The sequence below is a fragment of the Lytechinus variegatus genome, chromosome 12, assembly GCF_018143015.1.
Source record: "Lytechinus variegatus isolate NC3 chromosome 12, Lvar_3.0, whole genome shotgun sequence".
In the NCBI taxonomy this organism is placed as follows: Eukaryota; Metazoa; Echinodermata; class Echinoidea; order Temnopleuroida; family Toxopneustidae; genus Lytechinus; species Lytechinus variegatus.
Genome location: NC_054751.1, coordinates 30,324,696 through 30,344,655, shown reverse-complemented (window position 1 = coordinate 30,344,655; position 19,960 = coordinate 30,324,696).

The window sequence follows — 19,960 nt, the reverse complement described above, 5'->3', positions numbered from 1 at the left end:
GACTGGCGAACCCCTTCTACTATTATGACTGGCGACCCTCATCCACTATTATGAATGGCGACCCTTATGATCAACGAACCCTTTTCCTCCTTATGACTGGCGACCCTCTTCCTTTATTATGACTAGCGACCCTCTTGTTTGATTATGAATGGCGAACCCCATCGTTGATTATGACTTGCGACCTCTATGAACAAAGCCCCTTATGAATAGCGACCCTTATGACTATTATGACTAGCGGTCCTTATAACTAGCGGGTATTATGACCAGTGGTCCTTATGACTGGCGGGTGGACCCCATTCAAACGTTAAGAACCAAAGAAAATTCAAATGTTTTGAGAAAAAACATTATGCATATTTTGATAGATTCAATTTCAGATACTCGTTTATATATTTTTCATTAAGAGAGGAATCTCGTCATATCGTGTTTGATATATCTGTACTCTTTTATAATCTCTTCTCCCTTCTAAAGCTCAGAATATTTACTGGTAAAACCACAGGAAAATGAGAAGACTATACATCACACTAAAACGACTCATTATTCTTTTATATTTCGAAATATAGGGACTTAAGCGTTCATCTTCGAATAAAATTTTTAAAAAGCGATAAGACCGTACTTTCACGATGAATAATGGATGAGATTAGTCAAAATGTCGTTAAACGAGCGCTTTTATTTTAATTGTTTAAAAACAATGCAAAAGGCAATCGCGACTTTTACTATACACACTAAAAAAATCACTGATCGTCATTAAATCTCACTACTGAATCACCTAAATTCCGTGTAATTGTATTTTTATTCAAATTAAGCAATCAGGAATTTTGCCGAAGAAGAAAAAGGAGGCTTATTTCAGATCACGTGTCGTAATGATCGACGATATAATCTGCTAAACGAGCGTCATAACTTACCTTGGAAAATTATAACGAGAAATAAAGAAGCGGGGAAAACAGAGGCTTTTACCATAAACAACTCCGTTTTGTTAAGGGGTATAGGAGAACTTAAACACCCCCGTTTTAATGCTGATGGGAGGTGCAGGTTGGGTTGAATAAAGGAAACAGGGAAATGAATAGGCTAACTCATTTCATTAAACCCTCCATTTTATTTTCATGTAATATATTCACATAATTTATCATGCATCCCCGTGCTATTTATAACAACTTTACTCTTAAAGTATATAGTAGGAATACACTTCATGTTTCTGGAGAAAAAAATGTATCGGGAGTAGAATATGTTTCTTGAGGTTTCGTGTTTCAATCAAGAAAAAATAAAGAAAGAAAAAGAGCAAAAACATGATTTTTTTAATCACTCTTACATTATTATTTTGCAAAGTTCTATGCCCACTCAAGGAACCCTCCCTAACTCATGATCTATCTCTCTGCTTTCCCTTCTTCCCTTCTTTCTTTTTCTCTGTCTCTTCCTCCTCTGCCCCCCCCCCCTCTCTCTCTCCCTCACTCTTCTCGTTCCCTTACTATCTTCTCGATTTTCACCTTTTTAGATGAACTTCTTTTCCAATTCCCTATTCAATTGTGGTCCGAAACACCACTTTTTATGACGATACGCTGAGAAAGCGAGCCAATGAAGAGTTTTATTCCAAAAAGGAGCTAAATCCACTTTTGGTGTTTTTCTGTAAATCATTTTTTTTAACCACCACTTTCCCTTATCCACAGCTGTTTCATTTTGATATATTTGATAGTGCTATCATCTCAGATTAATTAAATTATATATTTTTTAATCTAATATTCAATTTTAAATTTTCAAGAATTTTCTGATATTTAATTTTTCATGGATTTAGCTCCTTTTAGAATAATTACCTGATTGTCAATTTTTGCCAATTTAAAGGGGAAGTTCACCCTTACAAAAAGTCAGTTGTAAAAATAGCAGAAAAAATAATAAAAAATATTGCCGAAGGTTTGAGAAAAATTCATAAAATAATCAAAAAGTTATTAGAATTTCTATTATTTGATTTGTGACGTCATATGCGAGCAGCATTCCTACATAGCGAATGGTAAAAAATCAATGAAATGTCATTTTCTCAGAAAATTGAAAATGGTTTTCACTGTACCTTTTGTATATCAACAGACAAATCATTTCACACCCGACCATGAATAGAAAACAAAATTAAGTCATCAGGAACCATCCAAAATTTGAAATTTATGCATTTTATATTACATAACACATGGGACAGCTGCTCGTTTATGACGTCACAAATCCAAAACTTTGAACTCTAATAACTTTCTTACTCTTTAGCGGATTTTCCTCAAACCTTCACCAATATTTTTTTTACTATTTTTTCTGCTATTTTTACAACAAAGTTTTCTTCAGGGTGAACTTCCCCTTTAAACATGTTAGATAATAAAAAGTGAACATGAAACACATAAAAATTGCTAAAAAAGTACATTTTACATCATAGGCTATCTGATGTTTATCTATTGACAATTAAAAACATTTCTAAGGACGGTGTCTTTTTGATGTTGAAAGAGCTACCCCCCCCCCCCCAAAAAAAAAAAAATGTTCATAAAATAGTAAAATTATGTTATTTTCATCAAGATTTGCACAGATGGTGTGAACTTGCATCCACAACATGTACCTTGAAGTTTAATTTATAACTTTATGTGAAGTAGTAAATTTAACCAATTTCAAATGACCCGGTTGTGGATTTACCTCCTTTTGGGTACCAATCTTCCAAAAAGAATCAAATGCGATATGGTGCATTTAATTCTATTTCTAAATTACATGTATTTATATTTCAGGGGGAAAAAAAATCAAATTTGATCAAAAATGGATTAAGCCCCTTTTGGAATCAAGCTCTTCATATGCAGCTTACCGCACGTCATTAACGGCAACCAACACTCTCGCTGTTAAACACTGCTGATAACTTTTCATTTAATGGATTTTCTGCCGAAAAGAAATCCCGCCATTAATAACCAACCCGCCAAAATCACACCACGGCCATCGCCAATACAATCTGTGCTGGCATATCTTAATCGTGCCAGAATTCCCCGAATAAGACGTTAATTGTCGCTTAAGTGTCGTTTGATAAAAACCAGGCTCGTGCATTTGAAATCCAGGCCCGTCCACCACTAATAGTTTTTGTTTTCGTATAACGATTCAAGATAACGATTTCCCCCGTCGTAAAGATGCTCAAACCAGGCGATAAGAAAGCTTTAGTGGTGTGAGGATTTAATGGGCAATCAGGGCTATCGGTATTAAAGTGAAAAAAGATCAATTTTCCAACGAGCGAATACCTCATCATTTGCCCCCTTTTCCAACGCCATAACTGTCAAGGATGTAATCGCCGAATCCACCGTCATTATAGCCTATTATCTTTTGATATCATTATGGTGATAATCATCGAAGAGGCCATTTTAAGTAGGTATTTTCCTTCTCCGTTCCACTTAAGTTAGCGTCGCAGAAAGTATGATTTTACCAGTCCGATCACTATATAAAACTGGTCATTACTGACGATCAATGCACTCTACTTTACACGCCGTTATATATAGTGCGATAAAGATGCTATTACATTAATCCGTTCTTATCGTTTTCAAGGAGGTGTCCTTGCTTTTGAAATAACCATTTTGCCGCTTTTTTACCTCCCTGATTGCTTCCTGAGTTACCGGAAGTGAAGACGCTCGGCATAATCAAGAACATAGAAAATGTATTTTCACTTGCCCTTCAGGCAAGGACCAACCAAGAAGTCTTTGTCGAAAACTGGTGAATCAAAACAGCAATTGGACACTGGACAAACGACACATTTGTATTTTTCGTCAGTTTCGAAACTTAAGACGGAACTTCTGTTCCGGTTCACAAATTTCGACAAAGACCTCTCAGCTTGTCTTTATCATTGACGGGCAATTCCAATACATTTACTGCATTCTTGGATCCGTCGTGCGTCGGATTCACTATAATCACTTTCATCCTTCTCTTCCCTTAATCATCATCATCATCATCGTCGTCATATCAACACTATACATTACCTGCATCATAATCATTGTCATAATCATCATCATAATCATCATCATCATCATTGTCATCATCATCATTATCATCATCATATTATCATCATCTTATTGTTATTATTGTCATTATTATTCAAATTATTCGTCACCATCGTCGTAAAAATATTACCATTACCACTACCACCACCACGACCATCATCATGATCATCCCCATATTCATCATCATAATCATCATCACCACCACCACCACCATCATCGTCGTCGTCATTTATAATTGTCGGCATCATCACTATCACCAATATCAATTTCATGTCTGTCTTCCCCTTCTCTTCATCATCTTCGTCGTCAAATCAACATAATACAATACCTCCACCACTACCACCATTATCATCATCATCATCGTCGTCAAAAAGTCGTCACCACCCCTACTACTCACCACCCTCCGTGCCCTCACCATTAACCCCCTCGCGTGTCGACCTTCAACTTCGAAATCGACGATGACAAGAATTTGAATCTCCTCGACATTTTCCAAATTGAAACTGGACCTCGCTGATCCATCCACCTCCCTGCTTCTTCCGCCTAGGATTTGCGGGGGTCTTACCCCGTCTTACGACTGCCTCTTCGCGTAAAGCTCGCACCGTGACGAAAAATTGAAGCGTCTCACCCAACCGATGTTCCGCTAATAGTTTGACCCAGTCACCCAAAACCACATCTATCGACTGAGTGTGATTTCTTAAAGAGTCAATAATGTTGTTAATTACAATGTTAAGCTTGTTTTATAGTTTTATTGAAATTATAAACTATCACCAAGAATATGATATTATTAGCAGAATTCAGATTTAATTTTTTTTGCGGGTGGCCTTACATTCAAATATTTTTTTCTGTTCGTTATAAATTGTAGTTGTTGCAGGTAACAAATCTGATTTTTTTTTAAATATGATAGGCCTACATGAGTAATGTCTAAATGTCTCAGTCTTTCAAAACACTCATTATCATCAAGGGAAAGGCATTGGTAAAGAAAGAAACACCGGAGGCGTTAACATTTCCTAGCTTTTTAAAATTTCAAAGTTCGTTCTGGCCCTGACTGGCACAGTTTTGGTTACTTCGCATACTAGATTAGATGATCATACAATTACAAGAGCGGAATGGCAAAAGGTGTTTATACCAAGGAGTTACTGTACATCTATTTGATAAACATAATTGATGCATACGTTTTCAGAATATTTACACCACTGGAAATAACTGTATCTACGCAATGCCAGTAACAGGAGAACAGCAAAATATTACATAACAATTTTTTTTATCTTCCAAAAATACACTGTTGTGCAGGTTGCATGTAGGCAATAAAAATGTCAAATTACCGGATATCGGATGAGTAAAGTATTTTCTACATATTTATATTCTTAATTTTAAAAATGCAGCATTTTCTCTTTAAAATCAATGGATACCTGAGTTTGCAGTGAGGGATCAGGACAATCATGTACAGAATGTCCTTGCGACTGGATTACCCGGTAGGAGTGACGAAAATGGGTTTTAAAGGTATCCGGTATTCGTTTGACATGTCGGCTGACAGTTTCACCAATTGCAGAAACGACTGAGAGCTGTGTGTGTTTGGATATGTGTGTGTGGGGGGGATGAGAGAGGGATATTTGGGGGAAAGATGGTATAATGTATATAGTGTGTAACGATTCGAAAGATTTAGGGCATCACATGACGTCTGTAGTAAAAATTTACTTTGAGAAGGTCGAAATATTGATCTTTTTTAATGTCATTTTTTTATTGACATAATATTTAGAAATTTATAGAATAATTCTATCTTCATGTTATACCATACTTCATTCTTTTTTAATTCTTTTCTCCTTTTTTCAGGGGCGGCGCCCGCTTTTTTTGGTGGGGGGGGGGGCTTAAAGAATGACCACGCCGATACCACTCTCTGTAACAAATTATGAAGATAATTTTGCATTGCGTTTCACACTATGATCACATTGAAGAATACACTGTGGCAAGGCCTACTTGTGACTGTGGGTTTTCGAAATTCACAATGTGAACACACTGTGAGAAACTGTGGTGTTACCATCAGAAGAAGTCATCCAATGTCGTCACCCCAGGTTCAAACAGTAAAAGTGTACACCTGCTATGTCATCCGCTCAAATCGGTTGAAGATAATTTCACACCGTGGACATCTCTATCATGAAAGTGTCCACAGTGCGCGCACGATGTGGACTCTGTGATTATGAGATTCAAAGTGTTAAATTCGGATATTTTAACAGTGTGAAGATGATTTCACATTGTGCTCCACACTGTGTAGGCCTACCGACTGCGTGACACACTTCATGACTGTCTGAAACTGTGTCCTTCCAGCAGAAGAGATCCAATCGCCTCGCCATGAAGTTCACACGGTAAAACTGGACAGCTTCTACAGTGTACACTGTAAAAACTGTGGTGTTAAAACTGACACCAATTGGTGTTAATAGAGGACCACACCTTAAGGTGTTAAAGTAACACCCTAGAGATTGAACATAACACCAAAGAGTGTAAATGTTGCAACCATAGGTATAATAACACCTATAGATGTAAAACTAACACCAGCAATTTAATATTACCGGTGTAAAATTTTACCAGTGTAAAATAACTGGTGTGGTCCTCTATGTACACCGGTTAACACCACAGTTTTTGCTGTGTATGTCACCCTCCAAAGTCATTTAAAGACAATTGCACACTGCACACATCTGCAGTGTGTGAGGGTGTGTGTGTGTGTGTGTTCACAGTATGTTCATATGGTGGACTCCATGTTTGTGGGATTCGCAATGTTAAATTGCAGCATTTTAACAGCGCAAAGATAAGTTTACACCGTGTTCCACACTATGAACACACCATGATCACAGATTGGGAAACACTCTGAACATACGGGATTCACACTGTGAGTCGCAATGTGAACACACTGTGAAAACACTTGTAGGACACTATGTGAACACATCATGGACCCACTTATTCTTCCCATCAAGTTCTGTGTCAACCGCCAACCCATTTTCTCACAGTGACGAAATCACGACCAAGGTTATCTAAGGTAGATGATAATCTACCGGCGACCACACCCAAAAGTGTGTTTACACCATGTTTGTTTTGTTTTTGTGCTCGAATTCACAACCGTTGGTCTCAAACAGCTAAAGCGACGAAATGACGGACCGTCGCATCATCCACACAAGGAAAACCGACTCTAATGTAGATCGACCAAAGCTTTTGCTTTGTCTTCCTAGTCTTGTCCAGTAACCTGTGTGTCCCTGTTCTTTGTAAAGTTCTCTGTTTTCGTCCTTGTCCAGTTTCTATAACTTTCTCCCAGTTCAGCTCTATTTTTTCTATAACTATTTTTTAGCTATCAATGATTACACATTAATTATTTGTTAAGGGCCTATCCACAACAAGCTTTTGCTTTACTTTAGGTCCATCCACTTAGAATCTGCATTTATATAGTAATTATGCATACTATTTCGGAATAAGTTGTATGTTTTTCTTTGTATTTTGATTGATTTGTGGAAAATAAAATGAAATAAAATGAAATGAAATATGTTATGACATACCATTGTTCGATTTGGAGTCGGATGCCTTGGTATGACTGTAACATAGACCACACTCCAAAGTCGGTTCATTCAACTCTATTTTAATGCAGTCAATATCAATTTTGTTTGTTTGTTTGTTTCTTTGTCTACCCTTCCTCATTTCAACACCGGAGCCTTAGGAGTTGTGGCTTAGACTTTGAAACACAAGGCAAAGCTTAAAAAACATTGTATTAACCATGTTAAGCGTCAAACGCTATATAAATGTATTATTATTATTATTGTCGTCATTATTACAATTATTATCATCATTATTATAATTATTATTATTATTATCGGTATCATCATCATCATCATCATTATCATCATTATAAGGCCAATTAATTAAACGCGTTTACACGGTGGTATCGCAAACAATCGCAGTCGCCGAATAAGCTGAATCAATATGTTGTGCGAAACATCATTCAACTTGAACATGACAGAGCGTGTTCACATGGATCATATATATACCCGATGGTTCCTGACTTAGTTAGCAGATTGAAAACGGTCCCCGTGAACGTGACATGAATAACTAGGTCCATCCTCTTATCCTCAAATGAACTTGGAGGAAACGTCTTATATAATGGCCGCACTTTTGTTATAATTGCGTCCATACCTTTCTCGCTGAGCCACTGACCATGCTCTGAAAGCTTTCAAATATTGCATCTATTGACTGATATTTTTTATTGTAATTGAAGGGAGGGTTTAAATGCTATTGATCAATAATAATTCTTAATTTCCAAGTTCATGGGTAGAAAGTAGTCCAGCTGAAAGGTGGGCCTATATCGCTGATATATATTAAGAATTCATAGATATGTTTTTGAAAAGAAATAGAAATGTTTTATTGAACAAAAATCATTTCCGGCCCAAAGGCCAGATGGCAGGTTTTTTTTCAAACATACAAGGAATTATACAAATATGCATTGAAATTACGACAATTTACGAAAAAACGGAAATGAAAAACTTAATTTTAAAACACATGAAAATAATAATTGCATGCCTGAGGTAAATAATATACACGTTATTGTGAAATCAATCACCATTGTGATATCATCATTTTATAATCATTTATTATTTAATTAATTATCCTAATCTAAGATTTTCATTACTATTAACATTTATTAACATTGCTATTAATATTATATCATGTTTATCACTCACATTATTATCATTACTATTATTATCCAGAAATTTTTGCACATAAAGAAGCATTCAAGCTTTAAATTACACTCATCGAAAAAATAAAAGAGATGTTCTATCATGATAATAAAAAAATATTATTATTATTATTATTAACTATGCATGATTCACTTTGATTTCAGCTGGAAATGTCACTTTTACCCATGCTCATTACTATCATGATTAAGGTATCACCTGTCCAAAACTATGAAAACAAAAAACAGGGACACTGGTCATGAGTGTGGAGATTTAAATCTGCACTTTCCATAACAACATAATTTAACCATAAATCGTGAATTATTAGGGGGTTGTCCAGCCCTGTAATTGCATTAAACTACAGGTGTTGGATCGCATCATGTTACCATGGTAACTGGAATGATCAGCTGGAGGATGCAGATGTACCTAACCTAATGCAGATGTACCTAACTCAGGATCTAGTGAGAAAGAGAAGATAAAGGAGGGTGGGATTTGGGGGAGGGGCAGATGAATTATAGAAAGATTGAAGAGAGAAAAAGAGAGAGTGAGAGAGAGAGAGAGAGAGAGAGGGGGAGAGAGGGGTACGAGAAGAAATTTGAGAGTTAAGGACGTTCCACAGTTATGTTTGTGCGCATTATGATCTGCGCATATTTTACACTCTGCGCGCTGACGTCACAATGGATGAACAGGTGATTAATTAACTGCGGGTATGAGCTGATTTTTCTCATCTTTTGTACTTTAAGTGCAGATCCGATGTGTTATTTCATGAAGCTAAAAAGTGGAATTATTCCATGGACCATTAAAAAAAATTCTCTACAATTTCAAAATACTTTACTCTGCAGTGCTGCCAAGAATCACGAATATTACCCCGAGTTTGAATAAATGGTAGAGTGGTTTTGATTTTTTTCTTCACATAGATACAAAGCATTCGGCGCATTTTTGGTGTTTTAAAAAGCACATTTGCTCTAATAAAAATGCTGATAGTTTAAAAACAAGCACATGAACCCCTATTTTTTAATGTTTGTACCTCTTAGGTATACCTTCCTCTACAACTCTGCAAATTTTGGTGAAAATGACATGGATTTTGAATAAAGTGCAGCATTTATTGTACGTTTGTAGTTTGTTACTGAAATTTCACATTTTTTAGATTGGGATTTTGTTATCTTTTACGCCATTTTTAAGAACTGACAGTGCTGTTAAACTTAAAATTGCAAACAAATAGCACTATAAATAGATTCTCCATTCGAACGATAGAATTATTAAGTCTCTTTCGAAATTTGATGACTTTCCATGTATTTTGACTGAGTAATAGAGGTTTAAACTCATTGTAGTAATCTTGGGCGGTCTAAAAATGCCAAATTCTTTTGAATGCGCAATTCTTAAGAACATCAATTTGGGTGAAATTTGAAGCTCTATAGCAAAAAATCAAGCACATGGACCTATGTTAATTTTTGCATATTTCGAATATTAAGGTTCTAAAGTATCTATGTGCAAAGTTTAGTGAAAATGACATGGATTTCACTTTAACTGTGGAACGCCCTTAAGGGGAAAAGACAGAGTAATAGAAAGTGTAGTGGCGTAATAAGGCAACACAAAATAGTGGGACTCGGTTCTTCATTGAAGTGCAATATTTTGGAAACGTTGCAAGTGACCAAAGCGAGTGGGCCAAAAGTCGAAAATTTTGACAATACATATCCATTTTGAAATGATTTCGACTGATAAAAATACAATTCTGCCAAATATCAAATAGAATTCGGTGAAACTTATGCTCCAAAGAAGTGCACCTCCTCGTGATTGTGGGGCACCCCTCACTCGTAGAGAAGAGGGAAATATTCAGGATGGAGGGCTGGAAAGGGAGGGGAGGAGGGGGTGGTGAGTGGTGAAGGGGGAGCGCATGATTTATTTATTTATTTATTATTCTATTTATTTATTTATTCATTTATTTATTTGTTTACTGATCTATCTATTTTTCTATTTATTATTCATGTTTTCTTCGTAAAAAACAAGGTAGTCCCATATATTGAGAAGGAATAATGTACTGCAACCTCCTCGTATATATACGTTTAACATGGCGGTGCACACACCTTTGCCAACTTTCTAACCTTTATTAATATATGAAACCGCTACCAGACGAGCCCTTTTCCCCAATCCATCCATCTATCAATCAATCTCCGATTAAAAATAATTATTGGCGAGACCTCTGGGTAGAATTATTTCCATTTCAAAAGGGGATTTGTAGAAATACTCTTAATTTGATGGCGACACCCAAAGTCCTAACTGCCTAATTACATCGTATCGCTCAAACCTCTAACCGCCTATCCCTAGCTCTGCTCATTCCTGCCGTCAACATTGCCAATGTTCCTCTTCCCCGGCAATCATGGTCATAACGCAATTTCATTCGTCAAGGTCACCTCTTAAGACTTGGTAATTTGGAACAATTTTTCGAAAACAGGTTAGTGTCATTGCTAACCGAGCCCGTTTAGACTACTTCTGAAGACACAGTTGGTCTCGAAATCTGTGAGCGAATGCATTTTGACATTCATTATTCTATCAATGTATCAGTTGATAGGGCTACTTGCAAGCCGTAAACATTCAGCTTCTGGAATTGCGGAATTGCAAAGAGTACTTGAACCATTCTTTAATCCTGCAATATCTACTGTATATGGTTTAAGAACATATTGAGGAGCTTGAATGGACTATAATGTCTTAAGGTGAACGTATAATGGTAACTTGTGTCTCTGCATACTCGGGGGCATGGGGTACGTGCCCCGCCCCCCCCCCCCCCCGTCACCCGCCCATCAGCTAGAATGTCGTGCTGTCAATTTTCAGAAGCGTATTTGTCCGGTTTAAAATGAAATTCAATCCTTCAGTTTTGTTTCTGTCGGAAAACAATCGACCCACTTTCTGCCCCTTTCATTTTCGAAAACATAGACCCGCCCCTGCGCCCCGACTATAGCATTAAACCATTATTGGTGTTACAATAGCTCAGGGGCACTGCCAAGTAATGTTTAGCTAGACTCTGTTGAAATAAAATTGAATTGCTCAATTCGGATTTTATGTTAATTTTTATTCATTTTTTTTCCACATAGAAAGAAAGGGAGAAAGGGATATACAAAAAATATGACTATATGCATGATTATTATGTCGCACCCAGCTGCTCATTCATGATTCAGGTCATATAACGGGGTATTGTCATCACAACGGGATCATTTCTAATTGAACATTTACTATTTGATTTCCCGAAGGCGAAATAAATACCTTTTTAGAGGTTATAAACAAATGCTGGAATTCATTTGTACAGCAGTATAGTCCAAACGACAGGTTAGCTTTGTTTTGTTCACACTGAAGGTAAATAAATCCGGGTAATTGTGTGAACATCGCTCACTGCCTCAAAATAGAAAGGTGAAGTGTACTTTCTTCAAAACAACGCGGTTGCACTTTAGGGAGGAGTGTGATGGGAGGGGGAGCGAATAAAGATATATCTGTGTGACATCTTCAACCACTTATCTTTTTTTGGGGGGGGGGTCTTTATATTTTACAATGATTATCATGCCTATGCCTTTAAAGCAAAATATCTATGAATTTATGTAATCAAATCGATACAAGTGAAATGAACAGGTAGAAAATCATACAAATTATATACGTGTTATTTAATATTTTGTCATGATTGAACAGTTCAATCTTTGTGAATCAATGACTTATCGAAATCGGTCGACACTGAAACTACGATTATAATACAATCCAACTATTGATTAAGGAGACACGCCCACAGTATACGACCGTGTGCCACAGTGTGGGCACAGTGTGGAACACAATGTAAATCCACCTTCACACTGTTAACATGGCAGCATTCAACAGTGTGCTTCACATATTCACATAATCGACCGTGTGAACAGTCACACTGTCGAGGTGTCCACGGTGTGAAACATTTCTTTATAATGTTGAATTTGAGCATTTTAACCATGTTAACAGTGTGAATAGTAATTTCACATAGTCCACGCTTTCGCCCATTATAATGTTGATGAGAATTATACAACCATTTTTTAATTGTTTTATTTTTTTCCTGGTTATAGTGAGCTCTTCACTCACACGTTATCACAACATTTGTATGGTGTTATTACCAATTTGATTTAAAAAAAATCAAAGTGAGGTTAGGTCCATATCTAGATACGTGCTTACTCTTTGCTTTTCTTTATCGGCATGATGAGGTCAAATACATAATTTAAATAAAATACATAATTTAAATAAAAGTGAAAAAAATATGCCAAGCTGAGAAGAAACTTAGTACGAAAGATGCATGGATGATTATGGAGGAAAATCTAAGTCCTTTTTTTATGAATATTGGCGACACTTTGGCCTTCTCTTACGCTGTGTCATATAGGTCACGGCGCCATTTCACTCATTAATTCCATCAAGCTATGGGATCCGCGTGGTGGCATATTTTCTTTTTTAATCTTACAATTTTAGAAATCATCTATACCTTTCCGAGATCCTCCTCATCGTTTGCACTCGACGTTATCAGATTCCGGCCCCAAGCACGTTTGGCAGAAGTAAACGTATCACTCCATTAGTGCATAAACAGCTTCTCAATTAGCACCTCCAGACTTATTTATCGTTCCCCACCATCCAAGTTACAACTAATTATCCAATCATATTCGTTAGATATTTCCTCCTCCTTCCAAATTCCGATGATTTTTTTTGGTGGTATTATTTGCTCACGTCCAAGTCTACTTCATAACGAAGAATTAATTTCAGTCTTGGACCGCGGGGAAATGAAAATTTACTTACCCCTTTCGATGTCGGTGGTGGGAATCATGAGATTCTGCAGTACGGCCGTCGAGGTGGTCGCAGGATGGAGAGATTTAAAGAAACTCCAAATATCGATTTGTCATCACAGTCCCACATACTGATCTAGAAGTATTCATCCTGGATCTATTTTTGCAATCATCTCACGGAGGACTTGTCAAATTTGTTTAAAGTGTGTATTTATAGATGGGTGTTTTCGAAGGTGATTTGAAGATATCTCTATCTTGCAGAAGGGCGTGAGGTGTGAAATGACTTTTAAAAGCAACTTTGCAATTCTATACCTCTAAAGGAAATACAGTATTCTTTTAAAAATCCAATATCTCGTGCTTACTTTATTATGTATTTATTTGTTTTCAATTTCTTTTGGAGGGGGACGTCAAAGTTTCATGGATTGAATCTTCATACCACCATTCTTAAATATAGGCCGACAGTCATTTGTATTTCCACTCGCTATCCATGCAGGATATAGCAGAACTACATCGAAAGAAATATAATTTTATAACAAAGATTAAATATACCATGAAAATATAAATAAATGTGGACAAAAAGAAAATGATGAGAAATTCAAATTTATAATAGCTGGAAATGTTCAAGTCCTAGATTTTTATGTCTCTCAACTTCGAATAACAAATTTTCAAAATCATTCCAAATTGCCAAGACATCGATTGTTCATGTAGTCAGAATCCTACATAGAGCCAAACTACACCTCATTTGGCTCTCTCCTTTACACGAAATTTATCTCGTGCTTTGCGTTGTTTTACAAGTGCCATTTTTACAAGCGGGGACGTGTGGTCTAGTGGTCAGAGCATTGGACTTATCATTGTGAGGTCGTGAGTTCAAATCTCAGCTCGGCCATTTCCTTTCTCTACTTCAATAAAATAGACCCCAGAGTAATCTCTGTCGTACAAGGTCAGCCACGACCGTAACTGACTGATTAACTCATGTAAAATATTTCCTAAATGTAACTGCAACAGCTTAGGTTTAAGGCAGAAAGCTGCTTTGCTGAGCTCACATGAGTTGCCTCATTATGTATACCTACTCCTCATGATAATGTCTATATGCTAAAAACACAGACAAAAGTAGTATGGTAGGGGGTCCTAAAGCTGCGCGGGTCCTAAAGCTACGCACCACTCATCGCGCATGCAGTTTTTAATGGCAAATGCGCACTTTGTGTGGAATTGTGACTGCAGAGCTAGAGTGACGAACGATTCCTATTCAATTTTTTTCTACAGAGGCTGCAGTAAATCTCTAAATGCAGAGAATACCCACAACTGTTTTGAATTTTTGAGCTATATTCTCTTTAATTTCATATTATCCTATAATAGTATGAACATATTTTAGAAATTGAGGCACAGGAAATTCTATTTTTCTGCATGATAAATCGAGTGCGTAGTTTAGGACCCCTTCTAACATCGGGCGGCGAATTAAGAGGTGTTAGGAAAACACGGCGGGATTTTCGTATTAGTGAGTTTTGTGATATTTTGTTCTTGCTTAATGATCTTTAGAATATTTGCCACAAGTTAGCGACAGATAATTTGTTCAAATATTAAAATTGGCATAGTTTCTATCGTTTGTAAACAAAGTGCGTAGCTTTAGGTCCCCCCATCATACATGATCAGTGGCGTAGCTACGGGGGGGCCTGGGGGGCACGTGCCCCCCCCCCTGAGATTTGGTGTGCCCCCCCAGGTGCCCCCCCCCCCAGAAAAAATTGGCAGAGCAAAAAAAAAAGAAATGAAAAAAGGGAGAAAGAAGAAAGAAAAAGGGAAAAGAAGAAAGACAGAAGAAAAAAGAAGAGGAAAATAAGAGGAGGAAGACGAATGAATGAAATAATGTGAGGGGAAGACTTGCAATTAAAAAAAAATCTTTTCATGTTACTATATAAAATTTTTGCTGGCGCTTCGCGCCATAATTGCCTGTTCGATGGGATTCATATCTTGCTCAATATGCTGATGTGGAGCAAGTTTTGAAGTCAATATGCAAAACACATTTTAGATCGGACATCGAGCTTTCATTATTTTTTTCCTTTACAAATTTAAGTGCTCTGTAAAATGTCCGTTTTATGGTCTACATATCAGCATTTTAAGCTCACGCTGCGTGGTCACATTGTTTGATATGCCAAGTTCATATTGTCTACGTGTATTTCATAATGTTCCATTTAACAAATGTATTCAGAATGCCCAGATTTTAGGTCTAAATATAAAACACGCGCGATAGCGTGCATGTTCTTTATTTAAAATCTACTTAAATTATCCAGTTTTATACATCAGAATATCAATAATTGCCTGCTCACGCTTCACGATCGCATTATTAATGATACCCAATTGACTATATCCTATTTATGACTTACAAAATATGAATAGAGTTTCCCGCTTTTGGGTCTAAAAAAGAGTCTCAATTTTCTTCCTCTCGCGCTTCGCGCTCGCATCAATTGTTTAGTTACATACCTATCCCATTAATTAATACAAAAAGTGCTTAGAATGACAATATTCTTAGGTCGGAATGTCAAAAAATTTGCTCGCGCTTCGCGCTCGCATTATTGAAATATATACCGTCTTCATGGGTGACTGTAAGCAGTCCTTAACAGGTCCCTTTTCGACAATGCTAGAATAGTTGATAAAAATTTCTGTTCGCGCTTGGGGGTACATACGAATCTCGTTTAGGATCACACATAACATTGCCCAGAAAATTAAACTTCAGGAAAAAATAATTTAAAGTAAAAAAAATCGCTCGCGCTTCGTGCTCGCACTTTTTATAAGGCTTATGAGATTATTTTATGGTTATGTTGTTTTATAAGAATAAAACTAACAGGTGACTGATATAGGTGAAGATAATTTCGGGCCCCGTCCCCTATTGGCGAAAGTCGGATCCGCCCTTGTGGACACATACACACCGGAAAAATGGCCGGTGCCCCCCCTGAAAAAGCAAGGACCCCCCAGTGCCCCCCCCCCCGGGAAAAAAATCCTAGCTACGCCACTGTACATGATGCTTACGTGTATTTACAAAATATGAATTTTGTCATAAAACCCAAAGAGACGAAGACTGACCACAGAATGAAACCATCGGAAAAAAATCAAGAGGAAATCTGAAGAAGTGGAAAAGTGCAGGAAGATTGTCGATTTGGAGGTTAGGGCTGGCATCCGAGGAATCCCTCCTTCAATTTTAGATGGCACGCCGTGTCACTTGTCTTGCGGATTTACTGAAATTGATCTACCAATCAATAACGCGCATTGTTCGTTGGCAGAAAGCAGCAATTTGTAGTTGTCAAAGTCGATGGATTATTGGCGCTGGGAATCTCCTTGGTTTATCGGTCTGATCCTCCACTGATTGGCGACAGATCACCCACACCCACCACTCCGAGAGCTGGATTTGGACTGTTCGTACCAATAGTCCCACATACGCCGTGACGCGGGGTGTTGAGTGACTCGGACTGCAGGGAAACAGTTGCCGAATGCCTAAACCCGGGCAATTATGGGGCTATTATGCCCGGTAAGTTGATACTTTGTTGGTAATAGCACATAACTAAGGATTTGCTGGTGGCATTTGGAGGATCCCTTTGTGACAGCACAGACAAATGAGATGAAACTAGCCCACGTAATAAAATAAAATAGAGTTGCCAACTCAGGGACCGCATTCCCACCGATCTGTGTGGGATAACCGCCCTACATCTCAATGATTCTTTCCCATTACTGATAAGCAAAATAAAAGAGAGTGATTATTTTCAGAACATTGTATATTGCAATCTTTTCTTATTGTGAGATATGACGATATGATACGTGGCAGGTCTAGAAGACAGGTGGGATGGAATTGCAATTGGCATGTGAAATCAAGTGCCAAACCGGGTCATTCCCAGAAATATGTATAAAATACAATAAAAGGTGGGTTTGAATAACTCTTTTTCAGCGGGGGGGGGGGGGGGGGGGCGCAGCCGATAATACCCCGACTTCAGCTCGAGCTGCCAATCAATTCCATATGAACTAGTAGTCTTCCAGTTATTACCAAAATGCTTTAAATAGTTATGCCCAAAGTCTTCTAGAAGCACTCAAATTTTAGGATCACTATGCCCTTTTCATATACCAAGTTTATTCACCATTTTTGCATATTTGCATTATTAGATTGGGCTCCCCTGGAAAATGAATTCATTATATTGAGAAAAAAATAAGAAAAAAACATTTAATACACTCAAATTAACATGAATAAAATAGATTATATCAGATTCAACGAGCCATTTAATCATAAAAATTGACTCGTTTCCAAAAAAAGGAAAAGCTTTCTACTACCTTTTACCAATCAAAATTTAATGCTTGATTGTTATGACAATATCCACACTGTTACTTTCCAAGCTATTAAAACAGTTTCCCCTCCCGTTCACTCCTATCGAAATTGAATAACACGATGTCTGGCAAAAGAACTTATTCGATGTCATGTTCTGTACAACGATGCTAAATTACCCTGCATTTCCGCGTTGTTTAAATCACTTATTTACCAATAATGGGTGGCCATGATATCAAAACGTCTGTCAAAAAATGTGTAAGTTTGGAGATTGATGTCGATAAAAGTCATTACGTGATGGCTCAATGTTGAAAATGATTTCATTTCGCATTGGAAAATCTCCAAAGAATTTTGTCGCCTTCCGAACGAGCAGTCTGGCTCATAATTTTCCTATTTTTGATAAAGGTGACATCACTTCCCCGTATTTATGATTACTATGATTTTTTTCCTTTTATTTCTAGATTTTGAGAGAACAGGTGATATATCGAAAATAACTTCGGGCATGAATGTCACTTACATAACATAATGCAGTATGCGTGTCGACTATAATTGAAGAGCTGAATACATTACGGAAAAGTTTTAAACATTCTCTTATATTATGGTAATTTGGTCAAGCGAAAGAACTTTTAATGATCGGTGAGTAATGGCAAAGTCATTGCAATGTCATTATGGAGTACAATGTGTTATTAATTTCTTATGATCTTTGATATTCGGATTACAGATGAAGGGGCGTGTCTTCCTGCGCCCCCTCCCCACCCACCCTCGGCCTACTCTCTCCCCCTCCCTCTCCCCTCTCTCCCTCTCTCACTCACACACACACACACACACCCACCCACCCATACGCACCCTCTCGCACACGCAATTGCGAGCACACATGCCCAACAGTCATATCATCTCTGACATACAACTAGGCACGCAAAATCCAACCGTTTATAATACTTTTCAAAATAAATAGACAAAATAATGCAATAAACTTAAAAATGCATTTCTTACATTTTCAAGAAATAGGCCAACAAACAAAGCAACCGCCGCGCAACATGCGATCGGACTATGACGTGATTTATTTATTTTTTTGGGGGGGAGGGGTGGAGGGGGCTGGGCAAATCGCACTGAAGATAAATAGGAAGAAAAAAAAGAAGAAAGCCATGCGATTCAAAGTTTGGAATAATGATAATGCTGAGAGTAATAAAGTCAAAACTTGGCTTTTACTGCAAGTCTTGTGGTCGGAGTAAATAAATCGGCTTCAAATCGGAGCCGCTGACAAATTGCTATGAAGTCACTGCGACTTGCATTTGAATTTTGTTATTTTGCATAACGGGAGACCCGCAATAGTATTGAGTTTTTATTTTAGCATTCACTGTTCGGATTTATTTGTAAATATTGCATGCTAGGATTTCCATAACAAGTAATACTCGGCCTTCTCTGAGTCTGATCGCAAACAGATCGTGTAGTGTACGGTGATTAGAATGATATACTTACCCCCATGATGATACTATTTATGCAAGAGAACTTGGCGACCGAGCGATGAAAGATAACGATAACGCGGTATCAGATCGGGCCATCTTATACGGGTTTTCGCATTCAGCCATCTCGAAAGAAAAAAAAACTTTTAGTTGTTTGTCTGTGGAGGACACTAGTGACCGAACGTATTAAAGTAGATCTTTTAAAGTAAACTCATTCCAAGAAAGCATCTATTGTGCATCGTTTGGCCTCTTGAAATATTCAAAATATATCTTGAATGCAGAAAAATTCTAGAAAAAGAGGGAGAATTACAAGAAGCCCTCTTTCTTTGCTTCCATTCCCACCTTAAAGGTATTGTTTAACTTTGTGAGCAGCCGATTTAAAAAATTCTCAAACCAAGATGAAACATGTGTACAAGTGCATGTATTAGAACTAATAAACCATGAAAACAACCATTATTGAGAATGAAAAGCTAAAACTACAAGGCGAACCCCGATTTTGTAAATAGGCGTCTTTTAGACACCTTAATAGTACACATAAGTGTATAGGATGAAATTAAGATGGTGTTTCCGGTCACTTTATATTTCAATTTTTGAAGCACTAAATAATCATTTTCGAACGCAATTTTTTCTGGGCTTCATTTTTGGAACATATCACAGACACAGGTGACAAGTATGACCTTCTAGCTCAGATTTTTTAAAGTTAAACCAATGTTAACCGATCACT